Here is a 24,074-nt window from a genome sequence, read left to right as displayed (position 1 = left end):
AATTAATTCCTAGAAGGAATATTTTCATTGAATGCGTGTATGATTTGCACAGGTCAAATTTTTTGTACAAGATTATCTGGGTAAAACATGCAAGACGAAACATAAGTTTTGCGTGTGATAACAGTCCACCTCAGGCAGGTAGTGAGGCATAAAGTTGGAAGCTAGTTCCAGCATGCAGGAGTATGATTATCATCAAAACTGGAGTAGGGATATACATTGTAGAAGAAAATACTGGTAACTTCATAAGTGAGAAAAATGCCTTTGGAGAATAACACTGAACAGTATTATGTGACTTGAAATGTTAAGGAAAAAATAAATTTTACATGAAGGCACTGCATTTTTTTGTTCTAAATCCATTTTCTGGTAGAAATAAAATAGTCAGGAAACTAGTACAACTTATCAGTGCTATGCCTGACATAAACACTTAATCTTAAATTCATACTTCACAAAATCAAATGTTATTATTTAGTTATGAAATGTTTATGACAGGAGTACATGATGTCTGGATAAAAGTGTTTGCAGACAAAACAATCTTAATTTTCTCCAAGAAGGCATAGTGATATCTTTAGCATGGCTAGAGTATATTGATAAGGAGATTTTATGGGGTGCTTAAACTACCAGGAGTTCTTGGTTCAATAGGATCATTGAATAGCAGGCTGATGAAAGAGGAAATTAAATTTAAAGACTGCTAGTGTGAAGTCATCAAATCAACTTGTGCTTCTAGACTGCTCTTTTGCAACTGAAATCACTGTCATCCTTCCGGCACCTTGCAAGTATTGCATCAGGTCTACAATAGATCAAGATATCATCCTTTGGTGTGTCACAGGGGACAAGACATCACCTGTGTGGACAATTACACTTCATGGGTCACCCAAAATGAAATAATTTTAATATATTAAATAGCTAGCTTAAAAAACTACAAGTAAATAAACATGGTTGACAATATAAAGGGTGTACACTACAGAAAAACGACAAAGACTTTACAAAATTCAGTTTTTGTCTCCAGCATTTAGCATGTACCACAAAGCTTAACAAAGTTTCAGTCAGAAGTTTAAAAGACATTTTCAGGGCAACAGCTAAACAAAGCTTTCCACACAAGGTTGTATAGTAAGACTGAGGCCGGGCAGTCCCTTAGACTTCCTGTGGTTCTCTGACTGGGGTAACAGGTGCTTGGCTAGATTTTCAATAATATCCCCCTTCTTTTCCTTTTGTTTGGAAACAAATACAGAGGCCAGAATGCAACAGAGCAATAGACTGTCTTTGTTGTCCGATGTCATAACTGTTGTCCAATAAAGCAAACAAGGTAACAGCAGAAACATGTGTTTTTATGAGGCAGGACATAAGTTTCATAGAGCCTGTACAGCCCCACTATTGAATGGGGTCAAGATCTAATCTGAAGAAGGACTTGAACTTAATGCATTTCAAAGAGATTTTCAATATGCTCTTTTTTAATAAGAATTTATATTATACTACGAAGAATGATAAATGATATAAAATATCTCGCTTCATGATCCAAAACAATCACTGTCTAAGATTCCAAGAGGATTCCTTCATGGATATTGCCTTATTATAAGCTAGCTGCACCTTCCTGAAGACACTGGTTCTTCATTATCAGCAGCTGAATAATAGTTTTGGTGGACAGCTGCTCGGCTCTGCTATTTCAATATCTGCATATGTCACGAAGAGCCAGGAGAGACCAACTAAGGGAAAAGAGCAAAAGGTTCCCACATAAAAAGGTGCTTCTGCATTACTACTAGATTTCTATGTCACATCTATAGGTTTATTTCTTTGACATTTGAGAAACGGGTTTTCAGACTTTTTTTAAAAAATGTTTTTGTAGTTTACTTATGGATGTGCAGAAGTAATTATGTCACAACAGAGGAAAAGCTTATAAAAATATTTAAAAACCTTATCACTAAAAAGAGTGAAAAATATCTTGAGTAATATAATCTTAAAATATTTCTTCTTACCTTATTCAAACAAATCCATACATTCATATTTATTCCTAATTATGCAGATTTCTTATCGATTTTCTTTACATGATTTAACATGCTTCATGTATGCCAAAAGTGATAATTAGATCATTTAGCCTGGCATCACAGGTCATCAAATTTTGCACTCTGTTTTATCAGACAAAGACACAAGCCCTCATAGATGTATCCTGAGTAAAAAGTTAGAAAGCACCTAGATTCCTGAAGAAAAAAATATCAGTTATACTAGATATGACTAGGTGAACTGTATTGATTATTAAAAGGAAACTGAACTTTACAGTGATCTGCAAAGCAGGGAAGTAATTTTTGCAAGCTGAAATCAAAAGAACTATGTGCTTCACTTCTTTCTCACAGTATCATATCTGTGGTCCTTTCTGTAACCATCACCCATTCTGTGCCCTGGAGGAGAGGAAAAATCAGAAATCTGTAACAACAATGTATTAATGCAGATATGCATCAAGTGAAACACAAACATATTGACTTCACGGGCAATTATTTTAAGGTCTACATTATGAGATATTATTATACGTACTCCCATGCTCTGAGGTGCAAATATGAGATTGTGGAGAGTAATCAAGTCTTCTATAACTTTAAATTTCTCTACTTTTCCTCCCAAGACCAAAAATGTGAGGGGACTGAGTCTTATCCTCAAAGATCAGAAAGGACACCATAATTATTCAGTTTGGTCCTCTATATTTCCCACCAGTAGAATGTCTTCCGCAAATTAAATGAAAGTGCATCTAATTTTATTTTATGGAAAACAAGACCCTTTCAGGTCTCCCAATAATTTCATGTGTTATTTCTAGAAGTATTATCTTAATTTCAATTCCCACTAATTAACTTGTGTTCCATTTCTGACAGCAAGATCAAAAAGCTCTGTGCTCTCAGTTGTAATTCCAGTGTTTAAATACTTATTTATCAAGCCACTTCTTAAACTTCCCTTCAATACACCACATAAATTTAATTAATTACACCTCACACTATAATGCAAGACTCTCAGCCAAGTGATCTTGGTTTGGGGGGGGACTGGGTTTTGGTGTTTAGGTGTTTTTTTGGCACATCCTCTCCAGCATTTCCTGTCTCCATTCCCCTTTATTATCCAGTATTAGATTTTGCTGGCCCTCTTTTTGCAGAAGCATAGAAAGGATGACAACACTTAAAATCTAGTTTTAGTTTGTTTTGTTTTGTTTTGTTCTGTTTTGTTTTGTTTTGTTTAAGACAGCTTCTGCCGTTGTGTAGATATGAACTGCTTTTTTGAATTCAAAATGTATTCTTATTTATTAACATTTGGCTGTATTAAATATTTTTTTTTCTGGATTCTAACCATTTAAATAACTTGATTTAGATCACTATAATAGTAATCCATCCCTTATTTTTTAATAGCCTACCAGTCTTTGGATAATTCTCAGGTTGTATACAATATTCACTGATAAAGCTATGTACTTTTTAACAACTTTCACACCTTTCACACCCTAGTTGCCCGCTTTCTGGTGCAAATAATAATTAGCATGTAACAAAACAAACCAAGCTACAATAACTTTCTTTTTCAAGTTAGTTTTGCTTACAAATTATGCATAACCTTTTCCTTGTCCATCCCCTTCAAGAATCCATACTCCAAAGGCCATAAAATATATGCAGAGAAAGGTTAGAATTGGAACAAGAAAAAATATCCAAAAGTACCAGGATATCAATATCAAAAGAACACATTCTAGTCCCTCTATCTCATACCTGTGAATTTCATAAAATGAAAATGTTTTAATAAAAAAAAACAAACTTTGCTACATGTAGTAAGTGGATTAAGTCCAAGTGTGTGTCTGTACTTTGTTTACCATCCCCATACTTCAGCCAAAACCAAAACAAAACAGAAAGAGATGTCATGAAAAACAATATACAACTAGTAGTAATTATAACTGTAGTCTCTAGTTTATTAACAGCAAAGTTCCGAGGTAACAAATCCATTATTGTATCTCAAATGAAGGTCAGGCTAGCTAGTTTGTTATTCTGTGCTATATCCTTTTCTGGATAATGGCACAACGTTTGCAGATCTGTTTCCCAGTTTTCCAAGATAAGTTAAAAACTGGCAACGATTCACTAGTTCCTTTGAGACTTCTGAGCATAAATTACTTGGCTAGTTCATTTGAAACATTCTCTAGTGGGAATAAACGTTGCCTTATCGGTGCTTTGTTTCAGATAGGAAATGATAAGTTTCCATCAAAATTTGAATGTCTTGGCCCTAAACCAACCATTATCTCAGCTTCTCTTACACTGAATGAACTTATAACCTTTCTGAGAAAGATACACTACAGTGTAAAACTCTCCTGTTTTTCTAGTAGATAATTCTGCAAACATTATGGCTCAGATGAAATAGAAATACCCAGCAAGTTATATACATGTTTGCTTTCTGAAACATAGGAGTCCTTCTCTCTGCTCTGTCTTCTATAGGACTTTCCTTCCCACCTGAGTTTGATAAGACATCAGAATCCCTCTTCTGAAATAGAGAGTTACCTTACTTCTTGTTTCTATAGTTTTTCCCCAGATAATGCAGAAATATGCACTGAAAAAAAATCTGTATTATCTATTCTTCTTTGCAATTCTGGAGAATTCTTATAAGCTGTGACTTGATTAAACAAAAAAAAATATTTTGTTATACATTCAGGATAGGCTACTCAGAATGAGAGGACTCAGAGAAGCTGCTTTATTCATTGGAAGTGTTGTCCAGGGAGTAAAAACTGGAAGTAAAATATAATATTTTAGAGCAGTACTTTGGCAGGAAGACATTTTTAGTATGTGTTATTTCAAAATCTGGAAAACATTTCTTGGTGATTTTACATATTTTAGATACTCCCTGTGTTATTGACAGTGTTTTGCTCATACTTTTATATGTGGTTGGATGGTTTTGTCGGCATCTGTAAATTTCAGAATTATTTCTCCTGTCAACACCAGAATCACAATAGTAATACCTTAAGGCTTCTTTTCTTTTCTTTTCTTTTCTTTTCTTTTCTTTTCTTTTCTTTTCTTTTCTTTTCTTTTCTTTTCTTTTCTTTTCTTTTCTTTTCTTTTCTTTTCTTTTCTTTTCTTTTCTTTTCTTTTCTTTTCTTTTCTTTTCTTTTCTTTTCTTTTCTTTTCTTTTCTTTTCTTTTCTTTTCTTTTCTTTTCTTTTCTTTTCTTTTCTTTTCTTTTCTTTTCTTTTCTTTTCTTTTCTTTTCTTTTCTTTTCTTTTCTTTTCTTTTCTTTTCTTTTCTTTTCTTTTCTTTTCTTTTCTTTTCTTTTCTTTTCTTTTCTTTTCTTTTCTTTTCTTTTCTTTTCTTTTCTTTTCTTTTCTTTTCTTTTCTTTTCTTTTCTTTCTTTCCTTTCCTTTCCTTTCCTTTCCTTTCCTTTCCTTTCCTTTCCTTTCCTTTCCTTTCCTTTCCTTTCCTTTCCTTTCCTTTCCTTTCCTTTCCTTTCCTTTCCTTTCCTTTCCTTTCCTTTCCTTTCCTTTCCTTTCCTTCCCTTCCCTTCCCTTCCCTTCCCTTCCCTTCCCTTCCCTTCCCTTCCCTTCCCTTCCCTTCCCTTCCCTTCCCTTCCCTTCCCTTCCCTTCCCTTCCCTTCCCTTCCCTTCCCTTTCCTTTCCCTTTCTTTTCCTTTCTTTTCCTTTCTTTTCCTTTCTTTTCCTTTCTTTTCCTTTCTTTTCCTTTCTTCTCTTGTTCTTTTTCTTGTTCTTTTTTTCTTTTTTTCTTTTTTCTTTTTCTTCTAAAAATAGATATGAAAGCAGCAGATGACTTCCAGGCAAACAAACTAATTGATTTTTCCAGAAACTGCCCAGTTTCATAACAGGTCTTCTGTAACATTTACATATATTTCTTGTTACTCTTCCAGAAATGTGTTGCAGATTTGAATTTAAATCAAGTGGCTTCACTGGCTATAATCACTGATTCTCCAAGAAACATGAATTTACAAATAAAAGCTAAGTATTCTGGTGACTGAGTGTGGGAACTTGGAGGAGAAATGGGATCATATAGGGTAAGAAGTGTGAGATCATGTAAGAAGAAAAAGGAGTGATGGGGTGAGAGTGCCGTGTGATTGAAAGTGAAGCAGGAGAAGATAGAATGGATTAGCAAAATGACTGGTGTCAACAGACCTGCAAAATCCTGAAATCAGCAGGGACTGAATAAGCTGAATAGGAGGTAGGACAGGAAAGATTATGCAGAGGAGAGTGGCAACGTAAGACGAACTGGGATGAGCAAACTTTGGGAGGCTTCATAAAGAAGCTGGATCAAAGAGAAAGGACTACAAAGACCAGAGCAAGGACAAAAGAAACTGAGTTTGCATGGAGAAATTAAGTCAACACTGATATTACCAACCTAATATTTATTGTTACATTATTGTTTAAAACGACAAAATGTGGTTCTTTTCAAATCTTCATTCTTTCTAGTTTCAGGAAAATATATATATGATTTAAAAATAATTACATTATCAGGGCTACAAGCTCAAGCATCTAGATCTAGTGTGTCTTATGACTTTTATGTATCAAATTTATCGTGAGTTACCATTTCCCATTCCCCAAAACATTGTGATACCACCTTTGACTACATGGTGCAGTTCTGCTTTTTTTCCACAGAAAACAACTCAGCTAGCTGATCAAGGTATTGTATTTACGGATGAAATTAAACTTTAAAATATATAAAACAGCTTATCTCTTTAACATATAGTTTATCTGGGGCTACAATAGTGACATGAAATGTGAACTGTATATGTAATGCTTCTGTATTCTCTAATCTAAATGTATTTTCCTGATTATTTACACCTAAATTAAAAGATTAAGTTGAAATAAATTTAATATATCAGAGAATTCTAAATTCTACTTAGACTCCTGAAGACTCCAAATGAGACAAAAAGACAGTAATTTCTACTATTTTTTTTCCAACTTCTTATTTAAAGAGAATGCTTTCTAATCCCAATACAGTTATTTTATGTAAGAACTTCTAAAATTATTTCAAAGTATATGAGTGTTTTAAAGCTCTTTATACAAATTTCATACTGATTTACAGTGATTGCTACTTATGCGTTAAATACATTTAATCAACTTAGTTGTGACAAAACTTAAAAATCTTAAAATCATAATATGATTAAAAAAACTCAAAAAAAAAAAAAAAAGCACAAACCAAAAGAAAACTAAACCAACAAAACAACACTATTTGGAAGAATTGTTTCACCACTGTGCACTGGAATGAAATAATACATAACTACTATAACCATATACATGTATACTATATACCATAACTAATACATATATAACTATAACTGCATAACTACTCTGAAGTTAGTATTTTGAATGTCTAATAATGCATGAGATACATACGATGCACTAAGTATAATTGTAATATTCATTTTTAGGACTTAGTGCTTTTCCAAAAAGATTAATTTTAAGTTAGCCTAATTTTAAAAGTAGCCAAAAAGTCTAAAGTTAGACTTATGTAGGTAAGCTATTGCACTGGGTTCTTCACCTAACTCAGCTTTAAAAGTCTGCCTTTAAATATGATTTGGTTCATACATAAAGCGCTTTCATTCTGTGTCTTTGGGAAGATTTGTCTATGCACAGCATTAGAAGGAATTAAAAGGAAAAAGGCATGATAGTGTATGTGTAGAAGTGGAACAGCAGTGAATAAATAATAAAGACATTGTCTCAGGTACATAGAAAGAAATACTTGATGTAAGAAGTGAGGTTTAATTAGACTGTAACTTTTAACAGTTTGAGTCAGCTGGGAACTGCCCTGCAGTAACTCAGACCTCAAGTGTAATCATTACTTACATTTCCACTTACTGGCCAGCTGCTGCCAGTATTCACCACTTCACAGTTAGTCCGGCCAATTTCTAGGACCTCACAAATAAAAAAGGCTACTGAAAGCTGTAGCCCTGTTTTCGTCTTCTTTAGATACGGCCTTTCTTTTCAACTGCTTTAACTCTATTCAAACTGCCAAGATGTGACAATGTATGCAGCACTCTAACACACTCCACTAAGCTGTGGCTATAGGGATAGTAAAAATACCTACCCTGCATTCTGGAAGCGTGAGAAATATGCCATTCCACTTCCAAATAAATGAAGGTGCAGTGCCCATATAATAGTAATTTGCAATTAGTGTAATAACTATTAGAAAAAGTAACTGTATTAATAATTCTATAGTACTCATAGCAGAAAGAAGGGGCCCAGTCTGTGCTTGAGAGATTAAAAACTGAACGTTAAAGAACAGAAATTAAAGATGTGATATTTGGGCACCTATTCCTTGACAGTTTTTCTAAATATTCCATTCTTACTATTTGAGTGGGCAGGATAATGGCTGCACAGTGCCTACATAAGCTGCTATACTGATATGTGAAGTCTAGGAAGGCGATATTATTCATATGATCTCTATCTCCCTCTGTCTCTGCTGGTACAACAGCCTATGGGATGCTTGAAATGCAACATAGTAATGTAGTAGACTAAATATAAGAGAAGTTCTGTTAAGTTTCACATAATTAAACAAATCAAAATTATCTTTTATTGGGTTCTCACTACAATATATTAACCTATAGTATTTACTAAATAAAGGTTAACAATTTTTTAATAGTTCTATGCAAAGAATGCTTAGATGGAGTAGAGCAAATTTTATATACACCCTAAGATGAGAAATTCATCTGCAGGAGTGTTAAAAATAAATAAACAAATAAATAAATAAATCTTTAATCCCTAGTGTTTTAAAATGACAGTGAATTCTCTAAAATGGAATGAAGCAAAATAGTGGCCTGCGAAAAGTGAAATTATACAAAAAAGTATCTACACATTTCTCTCAGGGTAGAACATAAATACTGTAGCAGATTTACCTGCTACCTTCCTGAAAGCAGGACCAGATTATAAGTATCTGTAGAGAGCACGAAGTTTGTTATTTCAAAGCCTTCAATGGGTAAATCTCATAGTATTTTTCTTTGTCACTGTAGAGAATGGATCCTTTCTTGCTCCCAGGAGGGATTTCTCTCTCATTTTCTGTTAAAACATCTAAAACCTGAATCAGTGAAATTGTGAAAGTGGGAAAAGAAACAGAACTCAAGAAAAATAAAAAGTTTGAAGGCAACTGGAAATTGACAAATAAGTGTCAGAGCAGAAAATGATGGGAGTTTGCCAACCAGCTGCAAAAACTAATTCAGCTTTAGATAAAGAGATTTTAAAGGGGAAAAGGACAAGCAAATTTCAGAAAAAAAGGAAGAATAAAGGAGCAAAGAATAAATCCTTAGAGCTGTGCTAAAGAAGAAACATAGGCAGTGCTTTGTTGTTTTAACTGCAGAACTGAAAGAGGGGCTTTTCATTGAGACTTTGAATAGCACCAAAGAAATAGCCAGAATAACGTTGAAGCACTAAAGGTTTCCTTAATGTAGTAGCTTATAGATCAGCCCTCAAAAAGGGATTTAAAGATTAGCTTTTCTAGACAAATAGAAATTATTAATGGCATTGTTTTCTTCACCAGTCTACATATGGACACATTAAGTGTATGACACACGGTTCTGTGTACAAATTCATGGCAAGAAGTGGCTGAGATTGTTAGACAAAGAAACAACTGACAAAGAAAATGAAATAACTGAAAATTTCAGTGGAAGCCACCTTTCCCTAGAAAAGTATCTTAGTAAGCCAGTATGTAATCTTCAAGAACACAATCTTTTTTTCCCAGGTACATTATGTTTTTTATTTCATGGTCACAGAGCATGTAAAAGAATGAAGTGATGAGTGCCGTCTGGTCACAACAGTAGACCAAAATAGCAGCTGGTATATAAAATAACATGAAGAAAGGTGGTCACAGGCTTGTCCTCTCATCTGTCACTAGGGTTGTTAATCAGGCTGTGAATAACAAGTCAGCATGACGTAATGCTCCTGGTTATTATGTGGAAATCTAATGATTGCATGTACTCTACCCAATTACAGCATTCTCAGAAGTTCCCTTAGGACAACATCTGACCATTCAGACTATACTGAGCTTAGTGGTCCCCTCTGGGTGCCCTGAAAACCCCACCTCTGAGCTCACAAGAGGATTCTCTGAGAGTGCCAGGCTCTGACCTCACATATGCCCTCTGAATGAACCACATCTTTTCACCTCCATTATGCACGGTTTCACTCTGCTGCATGAAATTCCCAGAGCAGCATAGCACAACTCTCCAGCCTTCATCCTGTACAGGCAGGAGGCACAAACTCTCTCACATTACAGCATGCACCTTAGGTACGTGAAAGCTCTGGCATTAAGAAGACAGGAACAGTTCTGGCTTGCAGCAAGCAAAAAGCCTTGATGTGTGTAACTGCCATAAAACCCAGGGAAAATTCACCTAGAATGTTTAAAACATTTGTTAAATATTCTTTCATAGAGGGAATTATGAATAGGAAACATCACCCCAAAGTGATTTTGCAATGTGTTGAAAAATAGGAATATTCTACTTAACTGTGAAGTTAGAACTCAGAATTTCGATGGATCATTCAAACAGAAAAGAAGTACTTCTGCAAATAAATTATGTATTCATTGTGAGCTGTAGTATTGTTATCAGCACAGGTTAGTAAACTGTGAAATAAGGAAGCAACATGGAGACTCTGCAGTTAGTCTCAGACTATAGAAATGGTATCAGTAGTTGACATTTCAATTGTGAAAGTTTCTCATTTCCTGCAAGCTTAGGCAAATGAGGGAACTAAGCTATATTATATTTTTTATGACTACATTTTCTGGCAGTCAGCTGTTTCAGATTGACAATAAACTACCTAACGGTAGTTGTTTGTTCTCCTTTTGGGAAGTTTCTTTGGCAGTTTTTATCAGCTTAATAGTTGTTGTGCTGCTAATGACCAGTGCTGAAGGCTATACTTTCAGTGAGGTATTACAAAGAAAGATGTTGCTTTTGTGTCTTCCATGGTCTGTAAAACCCAAACTTTGACACCATCCTTATTTTTTATTCTCTTTTCCCATTCCTAATTACATATTCGTTGTGAGCTGTAGTATTGTTATCAACACAGGTTAGTAAACTGTGTTCCTAATTGTTCACTGTGTATTTGTGCTAATGTTTAATATTAGATATTCAAATATGGCTTTTCTGTATTGGAGGTGCTTTAATTTATTGTCTGCTTTTTTTTAACAATTTCTTCCATTGGATATGCATATCTTATGGTATGTATGTTCTTTGAATATGTCCCAGTTTTGTGAATGAGCCATACCCAATGACAAAATGTGAGAGAAGGAAAATTATTCAAAAAATGTATCATTTTTAATTCACATACTTCCTACAACATGGAATTTTCCTGAAATACAAAATCTGTGATGGGGAGTGCAAATTTCCTGGGGAACAGACAATGCATGTATAGCGTTGAGAGCATTGATAGTGCTTGATAGTGGAAAGGGGTTTTATTATCATATATTCTAGTTTTTAAATGCTGTTATTTGAAATTTTTATGGTAAAGGTGTTAGTAGCAACTGTTGTTAGTTGTGAAAAAATAACAGAAAGGCATCTCTTATGGCTTTACAGCTTCTTCTTCTAGACATATAATGATAACTGCTGAAAGGGACCAAGGAAGCCTGTCATTCCCCTTGCTCAATCAGACACTTAACTTCACTGACATTAAGGAAGTTACTAATATGAACAAGAGTTCGTGGACTGAAGACCTTAATCTGTCAATGACTGAACTGACAGTTCTTGAACCATGGGAAGAGGAACTGCTGGAGATGTTCCTGCCCTTGTGTGTGTCAAGTTCAAATCATACTACATAGATTCCAGGATATCAGGGCTGTTACCTGCAAGCCCATTATCTCTCAGATGCGTAAAAACCTCTATGGAATATACATTGGGGATTCTAAATTCCTTTTTTCATAGGGATGTCCATGCATGTACTGCTTCCAGACTAGACTGTTGATGGAAAAATAGCATGTAATGTTGCTATACTATTGTATCCTTATTGCTGATAAAATCAGGCAATGCTCAGAGGGTTGGTTTTTTGGTTTTATTTGCTGGACCATAAAACTGAAATGTTAATTTTGCCTTTAACAATATCTAACTAGTAACTGTTTCTATTCAAAACCTTTCTTTATTTTTATTGTCTGGAGTTACACTGCATTTTTTATAAACTGTTCTATAAAATTACAGTTTTTATACTCTTTTAAACTTCATTATCTCTTTGATGACACAGTAATTTTCATTTCTGTTTTTTAATCTCCTTCTGGCCAACTTTTTAATTTAGATTTTTCTCTACAACTTTTACCTATTTAGTTTGATAACTTCTAGTGGAAATTTATTTTTTCACAAGGACAACCTAGTACTTGTTGTGTTTACCTTCTTATAAGCTTTTTTAAAAGCTGGCCCTCTCGAACACCCACTAAAAATAATGAGACTGTCCCTCTGGCATATAAGTAAGATCCTAGGAGGTGAACAGTTTAATAATAAACTGAAACAAAAATATCTTGCAGACAGGTCAGATAGCTTTGATAATCTTTGCAATCCATGCTAGGGAGTGGTCCTCTCCATGACTCAAAGAGAGAGCTCAAGTAGTGAAAGGACTGACCTACTCTTGGAAGGACATTTTTCCTCCAGCTGAAAAACACAGGTGGAAGCTGAAGTAGTGTATAAGATGAACATCTTCATGAAACTCTTTTATAAATTTTTTTGTATCCCTGTGAAACAGTTTGTTAAGCTTTTACAATATTTTGCAAAACTCTTTGCTGAGTTTATATTCATGACCTGATGTCTTTCAAAATTGGAGAAAGAAATTATTATATGCTTTTTTTGATACTTGATGTCTAGCATTAGGGCTTAAAGTTTCTGTATCATGAAGAATATCTTATATAATCTCCCCTCATAATATTTTTCTTCTAGCATATTTAAGCTTTGAAAGCTTTGAAAAGGAGTGGGTGACAAGGGCCTTATAATCTTGTCTGATTATAAGCCAAAGATAGCAGAGGCACATGAATTATACAAATTTATTGGAAGTGCAGAACAGAAAAACTCCTATGGAAAAGTGTTTTTGTTTTTGTGTTTTTTGTTGTTGGTGGTGGTGGGAGGGTTTGTTTGTTTGTTTAAATTACTTCCTGTGAGGATAATAAGATTGGGTTTACTGGCTTTCCTTAGTAATATTACAGTTGTACAACAAGACCATTACATTTATTGAACGAATAATATTCATCTTTCTGTTTTACATGACAGCTTTCCAAATAATGGAAAATGTGATTCATTAGTTTAAGGAACTAAATCAAGTGTAAATCTCAATAATAAAATCACTACTTACGTTTAAGACTTAATCCATACCGGTATAGCACTGCAGTACTTAAACATTTTTTTTCCAGTCTGCATCATTATTTGCAAGTCACTAAGTGTGGAGAGCTGGAGCTAAAGCAGCTGTAGGAACAAATAATAGATTTTTGATTGCAGTTGTTTTTTGATAACATAGCTTACCTGCATTAGAGACATCAACTAATAAATATTTGTTTCATTTTTCTATGCAGCCTTGCTTGCTGGCATTTTGTTTGTTTTGTTTTGTTTTGTTTGTTCGTGGGTTTTGCTTGTTTTTGGTTTTGCCATTTTGTTTTCTTTCTTTTTTGTGCTTTATGGAAGGAAGAGTCCTGCCAATATTCTCCCATTCCAGCAATGTGTGCAATATCCTAATGTAAAAATACGTAATAATAATACTGCATGTCCAAGCTGAAGTTGTTGATTTGTTTCTTTCACACACTTAATACAGCTTAATATCTTTTTGTCTCCCAAGATTTTTCTTTACCACCCAAGCCATTAAAGTTATATGGCTTCTTAATGATTTTCAAATTTCTTTGGCCATCAATAGAATATAGTATTAGTTTTGTAAAACTACCTGAAGATCAGTTTTGTCAACTAAGTAGAAACTTTTTGATAAAATTAAGTCTTTCAGAGAACTATAATAGGTTTGTAACTGTACTAATTTAGAGTTGAACGTGCTAAAAATGTTTGTAAAATCCACATTGCTATTAGGAAGTGCTGGAAGAAGCAGCTGATCTTTTTTAATGTGTTTCGATTCAGTGGTACCCACAAATTGTCTTGTGTGCCAATTACTCTGGTACTGGATGTAGAGCCTAAAACATTATGCTTTGGAATCTTACAGGGCCTTATGATCTCTGCTTTTTACTCTCGTTGCTCAGTATCTTCTATGAATAGATTTAGATGCAAAATAATAGCAAACTCACGTCCAGAGTCTAATTATTTACCTACCAAATAATACATATTTTTTCCCAATATTTCAGTAAATTAATGATTCCAACAATTCCAACAATTCATGCTTTTTTTTTTTTTTTTTCCTCTTCTCCTTAAGGATGTATTTTATTTGGTAGCCGTAAGTTAGTAAAGAGATTTCTATGTAGATGTCAAGGTGCTATGAAGGCTTGGCTGCTGGCAGCACTGGGGCTCCTCATGGCAGTCTGTCAGGGAAGCCAGTGACCATTCCACCCCTCAAAGAGGAGCAGGGCAGTGAGGGGGCACCAGGGCAGTCCCAGCCCTGGGCATCAGGCACCTCTTTGGGGCTGGGGATAGGCTGAGGCTGGGCTGGGGTATGGGACTGTGGGTGGACCTGGCTCGGTGAGGCCCATGGCTGGGCAGGGCTGTGGGAAGCTGGAGACCAGCCCTGCTGCAGCATCACTGGGGCAGGGACTGATGGCCCCGAGGGTTGACATGGGCTCCTGGGCCATGAGCAGGTTGGGGAGAATCCTTCCGTGGGTCCCCCCATGGGTTCTGGGAGGTGTTCGGGGACAGGCAGGGTTCTGAGTGCCTTCAGGACCATGAGAGTAGAAATATTATGCTCCTTACTCTGTTTTTCCTCCTTCAAGTAAAATGGCAGCCGTAGTAATTGCATAAATACGCTTAACTGAAAATCTCATCTAAGCCTGTCCATGATACATCAGATGAATAAGTGAATTTGTATACAGTATATGAGTTAGTACACGTATTCATTGCTGTTATTGTGGACTTGTATTCAAAATCATTACCTCCACACATTTTTTAGTACAATTTAAAATAAATACTACATATTGTTTGATTATTTTTATGTGTGTCCTCATTATTAACTTCGAATTAATGAGTTTACAGATTTCATGTTAGAGATGAAAAAGCTAAGTCCTGATTTGTTTTCTGATCTGTAGATGCATTGCAAGTCTTATGTAGTCCTTAGATAGATAGAGGTCTTCACATGATTTTGCTCACTTCAGATTATTTACTAGCCAAGAACTGTTTGTTACATAGATGTTGTTTTATCCTTATTTGCTAAAGGAATCCCTTGTAATAAATAATCTCCAAACCTCATCACTAAAAAAATCAAAATATAACTTGTATTTCAAGTACCAGACAAAGAAAGAAGTATATTTGGGCAATAGGATTTGTCTGTGCAGAGTAAACAAACTATTTTTAATAGGTACATGCAGGTATTCAATTTGATAGCTTCTTCTGCCCGTCTTATTATTCACTGTGGTCTAAGAAATTGCTCCCAGAACATCTGATATACTGTTTTTATCCAATTAAGTCAATAATCACTAGGATTTGAGTTCTCCTTTAATATAGCATAGTTCAAAATTAGTTGATACTAACCTGTCGGCTTAAGGGGATTAATAGCAGTATGTCGTTAGCAGATTGTATGAACATTCCTAATCTATTTTAGGATGAAGCCAGACAGGTTAGTTTAAATCATCTTAGTGGAATTTCAATTAGCCTAAACCCAGGCTATGTACCAGTATGAAGATATACACATATGTCGTCTTCATCTATATTTGCTTCATCAGTTTCTCTCTCACATGTGTTAGTTAGCATCTCTCTTCTGAGCATAACTGCCCTCTTGGGTCTATCAGCTGAGCTTGTTCATGTGGTTACTCCTGCACCCACTGCAGTCAAAGTGAGACAAGTTATCAACGCTCCATTATTAAACTGTTCCTGAAAATACCTTAAAGGGAAGGTATAATAAAATTTATGGGAGAATTTATATTTCAAAATATTAATTCATTATTTCATATAATCATAGAATAGTTTGGGTTGGAAGGGACCTTCAAAGTTCATCTAGTTCAACCCCCTGAAATGAGCAGGGGCATCTTCAACTAGATCATGTTGCTCAGAACCTCATCCAGCCTGGCCGTGAATGTTTCCAGGGATGGGGCATCTGCCACCTCTCTGGGCAATCTGTTCCAGTATTTTACCACCCTCATCGTAAAAGATTTCTTCCTCAAGTCTAGCCTGAGTCTCCTCTCTTTTAGTTTAAAACCATTACCCCTTGTCTTATTGCAACAGGCCCTGCTAAAATGTCTGTCCCCACCTTTCTTATAGGCCCCTTTTAAGTACTGAAAGTCTGCAATAAGGTCTCCCCAGAGCCTTATTTGACCTCTGTTCTATATTTTACTGGCATCTAAATAATTATATTTGACAGAGTGAAACTGTATTAAAGTGTTATGAGCTATAGGGAAAGCTCTTTACCTGGAGTACTGCCTTGGGCCTCCTTAAATGTCAATGGACCTACAATGATATACAGCAACTGAAAATAGAGCAGGAATGTCATAATGGTGGAGAATGTATCAAATGCATGTTTCATGTTCTGAATATTTATTGGATAATATTAATTCTTCTGTCCCCTAATTATAACTACCCTAAAGTAATTATGGAAAAGAATTCATTTACTATTCAAGCAATTTACTGTTATCAGTGTGGGTAATGTTCTGTTATTCTCTTATTTACTGAGGAAAAATATATTAGACTTATTCTGATCCCCACCAACTCCATATGGCCCCCCTGTATTATAGTCATCTCATCATGTGGCCGCATAGTTAACACTCGTACACTCAGAAGGCAGCACGTTAGACAGCTGAGCCCTTTTGTTTGATAATGAATCTCCCCTTCAGGCTTGTCTCCTTTTGTGACCACCACCACTCTCACTCTACTTTTTCTCTGTTTTTGCACAATGGTTCACTCATTCATCCTCCTTGTCAGAATTCCCTGCTGCAGGTGGGCCTTGGGTGTAGCTGTTCTGCAACTTAACCCCGCGTGCCTGGAGACCCAGAAAGAAATATGGTCACTGAGGAGACATCTGAAGAAATAGCAATCTGTGGCTGAGGCCCAGCTATCTTCTACAGTGTTACATGTAAGCCAGGCATGAGAGGTTACTTTTTGCAAACCTTTCATCATTTGGGACCCAGTGTTGAAAGACACCTGCCTTTTAGTGTTTGATGGAGTACATCATAAGAGAGTTATGTCACTAAAAACCAGAAATCATTAATATAACACTTAGATGTCATACTATTTGATTGGTTTAGAGTAGCAGGGATATGTATTGAATGTGTTGAGGAGAGGGATGAAGAGAGGAGGAATGACATGGCAATGTCGGTCTATTTCACGGCCTTTCAATTACAAGTTGCTGCTGCTGACTTGACTGCAGTTGCTGTCCTACTGTATTACTGGAAGGTAATTCTTGGGCAATAAACTCTTTTGGATTGTACATACAGACATTGAAGCTTGGGACTATATCTGCCTTTGAGAAGGGGGAGAGTTTTTCTCACTGATTATGGTTCTGGAGGCCAGCCAGATACTGGTGGATGTGTGAAAGTGGATTAGGTGAGGTTCTATCTACCAATCCGTATGGAAATATATTTCCTCAGCATCCACTGTGGCCATCACCAGAAGATCCAAAATAAAATGGAAGTCTGTTTTGTCAGAAGGAATTCTGCGAGTGTCAGTCCTGCAAACATCATCCATCCCTTTTGGTTCTTTAGTGGGGAGGGGAAATTGGTGCAGCTTTAGTAGCTCAGCTTAGTTCCACTAAGATAGAATTCAAATCTCTTGCCCTCTAGCAAAAGATTCGTGCAACTGTGTCAAGGCTTTTCTGTTCCACCTCTTCAAGTCCCCTGTATCTTCCTCCCTCTTATTTTTTTTCTACTTGAAATAAAGAATCAATGCAAGAATCTTAATGATTTATTTTGATCTTGCATTATTTAAAATTTCAAATACAATTTTAATAATTTTTAGTTTAGCTTTCAGGTACAGGAAGGTTTGAATTATTTAAAAAAAAATGCAAAACCCTGCATATCAGTGACTGTCTTACTGCATAGTTCTGCAGTATCTTCTTTGACTGAGCAGATAGGATGAGTTACATCGTAGCTGCTGTTACAATACAAAATTTCAGAGTGCAAGGCCTTGACACAACACACATTGTTTGAGATGCTGTTCGTGTTTTGTTTTCTATATCTTTTTGAGTATTCTCCCTTGGAGCACTGAGGCAGTGCTTGGGGGATTTATAAAAGTCCTTGGAAGTGAAAGAAGGCAGTACATATAGTATTTTTAAGGTAAGGGTTGCTTTTTAGTTACTTCTGAGGAATATAACAAAGCCTAAGCAAAAACAATGCTTCATGCTTACTGAGACAGATAAAATCCAGAGTTAAGAGGCCAGATGTTTTTATTACAATAGCAATATTTCTGGATCTGTTAAATAATCCAAATGAAACTGCACTGAACATCACATTTACATTCACACGTTCTTCAAATGTGTTCTGTTCAAGTTTTCCAGTACATAAGAATACTAATGAAATTGTGAACAAGCCTGACACTAAAATGAATTTGCAGTTTATTTACTTACATGTTTTATATTTAACATAAAAAAAAAAGTAAGATGCTTGCAACATCTTGGCATATAGTTAAAATTTATGATAACATTACTGTGACTGAATTATTCAAGAATACAAGAAAAGAAAATGTTTGTTTTTTACTGTATCTTTTTAAGCAGTCCTCAAACAGTGCGATTTGTGTCAGTACTGAAGTATAATTATGTTCCAGAAAAGACACAGCATGGTTTGTAGCCCAGGTAATAATCTCTCAATCATTCCTAGTTCTGTGGTAGGCCATCTTGACTCACTCTGGACTATGTTTATTGGGAACCGTGAGCCCTAAGGAGCAAGGTGCTGAGACATCCCTCTAGCTTTAGACTAAACTGGCAGAATTCAACTTAGATTATTGGTTTGGGCATTTGGCCAACATTGCTGGAGCTGCTGGCAAGAGTGTGAGGCAAAGAAATAACAGGAGAAAGCAAGGAGGCAGTAATGAACCCTCGGGCTGGAGCAGAAGCTAGTGACAGCAAAGTATGATTGAAAAATGTGGAGAAACACTGCTATGCTACACATTTTATAAGTATTTTAAAAATTCCACATTTCATACAACAAAAATATACACATATTTTCAGACATTTTTAGATATGCACACAACTACACACAAACATATACACAAAAGATATGTTGTTGTATAAATATTAATATTCTATTTTTTGAGTGTCTAGAATATTAGGTGAAATTCCAGCAAAGTTTTTATATTTAATTCCCTGAATATTATGTTGGTAGATATTTTTAGAGGAAAACAAAATAAGATTCTGAGTTACTCCAGTTTGTCAAGCTGTTAAATTTTTATTCAGGGCTTCTTAGGAACATGTAAGTAAAGACAAAGTGGAAGAATAAACACATGCTTGTGGAAACAACACAAATTTCACCCCTTGGAAAGCAATTATTAAATTCAAGAATGGTTACTGACCTCAGTGTTGATTTTTCTGGTAGACAGTGAGTAAACAAGCTGTAATGTCATCCGCAATATAAAGTTATAAACTTAAAGTCTTAGCTTGCCACTGTCAAACTCAAGGGCAAAGCTCCAGCTGACTTCACTGGAGCAAGGATGAAGTGTGGGACTAAATAAAGTCTGAGCCAGCTTGAAATCTATTGCACACAGACTCATTTCTGTTGTCGTAAATGCGTCCTATATACCACTTTTCTCTACATAAAGAGAAAAGTTTCTGAGCGTCTGTTATTTTACTTTTGTACTTTACTGAGGGCAGGAGATTTTATTTCTAGCACTAGCTTAATTATTCAGAATTTCTTTCAGTAACTTTATTCTGTTTGGCTTCATATTATATTTTGGACTTTTAGCCCCGAACTACAGATATTTGCAATAGGTTATAATTAAGAAATTTTAAGAAATTTTAAGACTAGCATCTTCCTTTAGAATGCCTGCTAATCTACTTAACTGATTCCCTCTTTCTCTTATAATTTGCCTTAGCCATTCTTTTAGTTTTTCCAAAACAGCATTTGTTGCGGGGCTTATAAAATGTATTTTGCACCCTAGACAATTTACTCTGTTTGAACTAATGTTTTCTTTGGATTTCTTACATGTGTTAATTCCTGAATTGCTGTGTAACCAGGACTAGATTGTTTTTGCAGTTGTAGCTTTGACTGTATTAAAACACTTCTGAGTCTATTATCACCTACCTCAATTCTATTACTTTCCTTTAGCTGTACCTAAGAAGAGAGTTATTGTTATAGCTTTAAATCAAATTCAGAAATAAGAAAGTCCACGTGTAGCATAATCGTATGTCCGTGTCCTTAGGTGCCTACTCAATTCATATTTATTTTTATGTGTTCTGTTTTTCAGCTAATAACTGATCCTTTTCTTCTTTTAAATCTTCCCTTAGGAACTGTCTATTAAATTAAGAACTAATTTAAGAACAGCATTCGGTCCAATCACAGTGCTTTAGAAAAACAGTACGTATAAAAACCCTTACTTTCCATTTTGAAACTGCAGATTACCAGTCATCTGTTTTGCCTCAATGGGAACCTAAAATGGGAGTCTTACTATTATATAACCTTGAAGCACTCATGAAATAGCAGAAAAAGTGGTGCTTATTCCATTTACCTAAGAAACTAAATCCTTCACTTCTCACACATCCACAATGTGCATTAATATGCATGGAAATTTTTGATCTGTGAAAATTGCAGGACAATGCCTGTTGTGCACCATTATTTATACTACAAGATATGAGAGTTAACTGTATGCCTTAGAGAGTGCCTGACCCAGCATTTGTCACTCAAAACCAAAAATAAAACAGCTGTGTACAGTAAGTTATAACACAGAACAGATAGTTATGGGCATTGCTTAAGTTCCTTGAAAAGACCTAGAGTAAGTTGAACTAAAAGACTCTTCTAAATTTTTTTAAGTATTGTTTTTTAAGAAAGTACTGGAAAGGAAAGAAATGGAGTTTGGAAGCACCATCTTTCTGTCTTTTTTTTCCTATAAAACAAAATTGGATGCACTGGTAAACTAATATAACTGGCTAGTAGAGGATCTGGGGAGCAAGACATTATCTAGAATAAAGACAGCTAAGAGATGTGGGAGATCGGAGACAGAATGAGCAAATATGCAGAATGTGAAAGGACAGGAACAGGCTACTGGATCAGCCAGTTGACAAGGCCTTGAAGTATGACTTCACTCATACTTTCTTAACTTAAGCAATGACAAATGATATTTTTCTTCAGAAAAAAAGGACTGGAACAATATCTGGGAGGGCCTCAGTTATGAGCACACAATCTAGTCTGGGCAAAGATCAACACAATATATTGTTACTGGCAGGAAGATTGTTGCTCAGCAGGATACTCACAGCATCTGGCTCAGTGAGATACTGTAGTTCTGACTTAGATGCTCTGAATATCCCTCTGAAGGAACATATATTCCTCCATTGACTAAATAGGGAGCCCACGGAGACGAGCTTTAACTTGTAACAAAAAATATGGAAAAGGGAAAATAAGTTACAATATTTTTGCAAACTGTGTACCTCACTTGCCCCTCAGAGGTTCAGTTCTTCTCTTTCTTCCTTCACTGCAGCAGGGAGGCAGTGTGATACACCCTTATTTTTCATGGCACAGCAAGTTATTCTTCGTAAATCAGTAAGAATATACAGACTAGCACATTCAAAGGATGAGAGTCCAGTTAATGCCAGTTCACTTCCTTGACCAAGTTTGCAGTGGAAATATAATAGCTCTGCAGGATCTACTTTTCATCCTCCTACTAAAATTTGTGTAAGAACCTCTGCTGAAAGGAGATAGATATAATGTAGACTATATGATGGAAGCAGCAGTATTATAAAACATATTCTTTTTAGTTGTATTTGCTTTAGAATTTTGCCAGCATTGTTGACATATTAAATAATTTTCTCTATATTGGAATTTATTTTTCTTTTAGAATGTGATTGAAAATGAAAGGAGAAATTGAGTACCCCTTTACTTTGCTGGTGTTTAGATTATTCAGTGTTTTATGTATCTATTGTAATAGACTAAGATGTATTACAGCTTAACTCATTTTAGGAAATGCAAGGGTAGGCAGATTCTTATTTTTAATTTAATGAATAGCTCAACATTTGATATTGTTAAAAGTTCTTAAGTATTATATATACTCAAAAAGAGCTTAGGGTGAAATGACATTCAAATAAAGTCCAGCCATAGAAGTATTTTATAAGAGTTTTACATCTCAAAAACAAATGAAAAACTGTTAGAACACTTGGAGATGCCAAAAAATATTTTTCTGCTTTTATATAATCTTTTTCTGAGCTTGTACAGCCCTGGACATTTGTATTAGCTCTTGCTTGAAATTTGCAGAAATATGCGTTATTTCATGGTTACAGTAAATCTCAGCAATAACCCCCCACTTATAAGAGACAGAACACTGTGAAGAAGGATTTTACAATCCTTTAACAATTTATAGATTTTAATGATGTCAGATATATAATTTATGAGCTGAAATATAGTCTTACAGGCTCATTTGGCTATTCATGTTTGGTATCAGAGAAACAAATTTCGTAGAAACATGGATCTGGGGCCTAGTACATACATGGATCTGCTACCATAATCAGTGCTACTTAAAGTTACCATTCCTAGCCTGGGTACTGGTAATACAGAATGAATGAAGATTCTCCAGAGGCTTTTAGTAGTTTAGGAGTATTGTAGGTGAACTTCCTTGTTGATGTTGAGCTGTTCTACAGCAGCATCCACAAATCCACAATGCTTCACTCTGGAAGACAAAAATTTGGTCCTTTTTATTGATGTCTTCACCACCTCATGGCTGGCCTGGAGGGACACAGTGTATTTGGTAAATTTTATCCTCAGTGAGTACCCCAAGTGATATAAGTTTCCATACCCTCAATCTTATTTCCTACTTTATTTCAGGGCCTGACCATCCTGAATTTCCATACTGCACACACATTAGTTTGCTTCTGGGCCTCCTTCCTTCTTCACACAAAGATATTTAGATCACAGGGCACTACCTGAGATCCAAAGGAGATCAAAGCCAGCTGCCAAGTAGTGTGGCCATGGTGGTGAAAGCAGAGTGAATGCAAACAGTACTCACATTGTGACAGGAGGGACAAAGTCTTTTTTTTTTCCTAGGGAAGATCCACAAAGACAATATAAAGTCTACCTTCTTTCCCAGCACTGGCTTTGCATAGATTTAAAAAAAAAAAGGACCAATATATTAAAAACAGTGCTTGGAGTTTTCAACATTTATATTACCCTGTGACATACTTACTCTGTGGTAAGGGTAAAGCATATCTTTGTGGGACACTCTGGGATTAAGGTATTATTTATTTCCTCAGAGAGTTAAGGATTATCAACATAGGCCAGCTCAACTGCAAGGTGCACTGCAGTGAGTATTTTTCAACTAAGTTAAAGTAATAAAGAAAAGTTTAAAAGCTAAGAAAAGCACTCTTCCCATAGACAAGAGAATTAGAAAACAAACAGGAAACATGTTTAGTACTCTTTCTTAGTACCCCACTGGAGGACGCTCACAGTGATTACTTTGATATGCAAATAACTCTGTAAAATAGAATGGTCCTCCCATACTGTGCTCTTTGATAAATTACAAACTCATAGAAAATCACACAGCTTGAATAATACTTTGGAAACTTTTCTAAAAATCACTGTTTGCTTTTAAGAAACTATACATCCATGGCAAATATTCCTAAAGTCAAGATGGGAGATTCCAAAATGGCTTTCATATGGTCCAGGATCAAATATGAATTTTGGATTTGTCCTAAAGCATTACAGTTCTTCACAACTGTAAGCCTCATTTTATTTCTCACAAACACAAAAAAATGTACGAGAATGAAACAAAGCAAGGGTGAGATTAAGAAGGCAGTGGTAGGTAATTATACAGGAAACATCTTTTTCCCTTCAAACTACACAAATTACTTGTCATTTGGCATACACTTTTTCAAGTGTTATTTAATTAAAATAAATGAGAAACATTCAAGTTAAATTTAGCATA

The 24,074-nt window shown here is 35.3% G+C and overlaps 1 long non-coding RNA gene across 2 annotated transcripts in view; it reads left to right on the top strand.

The window, feature by feature from the left end:
- Positions 1–24,074, top strand: part of LOC110358666 (uncharacterized) — a 66,147-nt gene that overhangs the window by 15,435 nt on the left and 26,638 nt on the right. Inside the window, exon 2 of one of the 2 annotated variants that reach the window (XR_010472929.1) lies at positions 20,455–20,524. The exons of the other annotated variant lie outside the window; for it this stretch is intronic. This is a non-coding gene — a long non-coding RNA (uncharacterized LOC110358666). The remainder of the gene's footprint in view (positions 1–20,454; positions 20,525–24,074) is intronic. 2 annotated transcript variants of the gene reach the window in all.

Source organism: Columba livia, chromosome 5 (assembly GCF_036013475.1).
Source record: "Columba livia isolate bColLiv1 breed racing homer chromosome 5, bColLiv1.pat.W.v2, whole genome shotgun sequence".
NCBI classification, from domain to species: domain Eukaryota; kingdom Metazoa; phylum Chordata; class Aves; order Columbiformes; family Columbidae; genus Columba; species Columba livia.
Note: the sequence above shows the minus strand (reverse complement) of the source record. Positions and strands in the feature narration are given on the sequence as shown.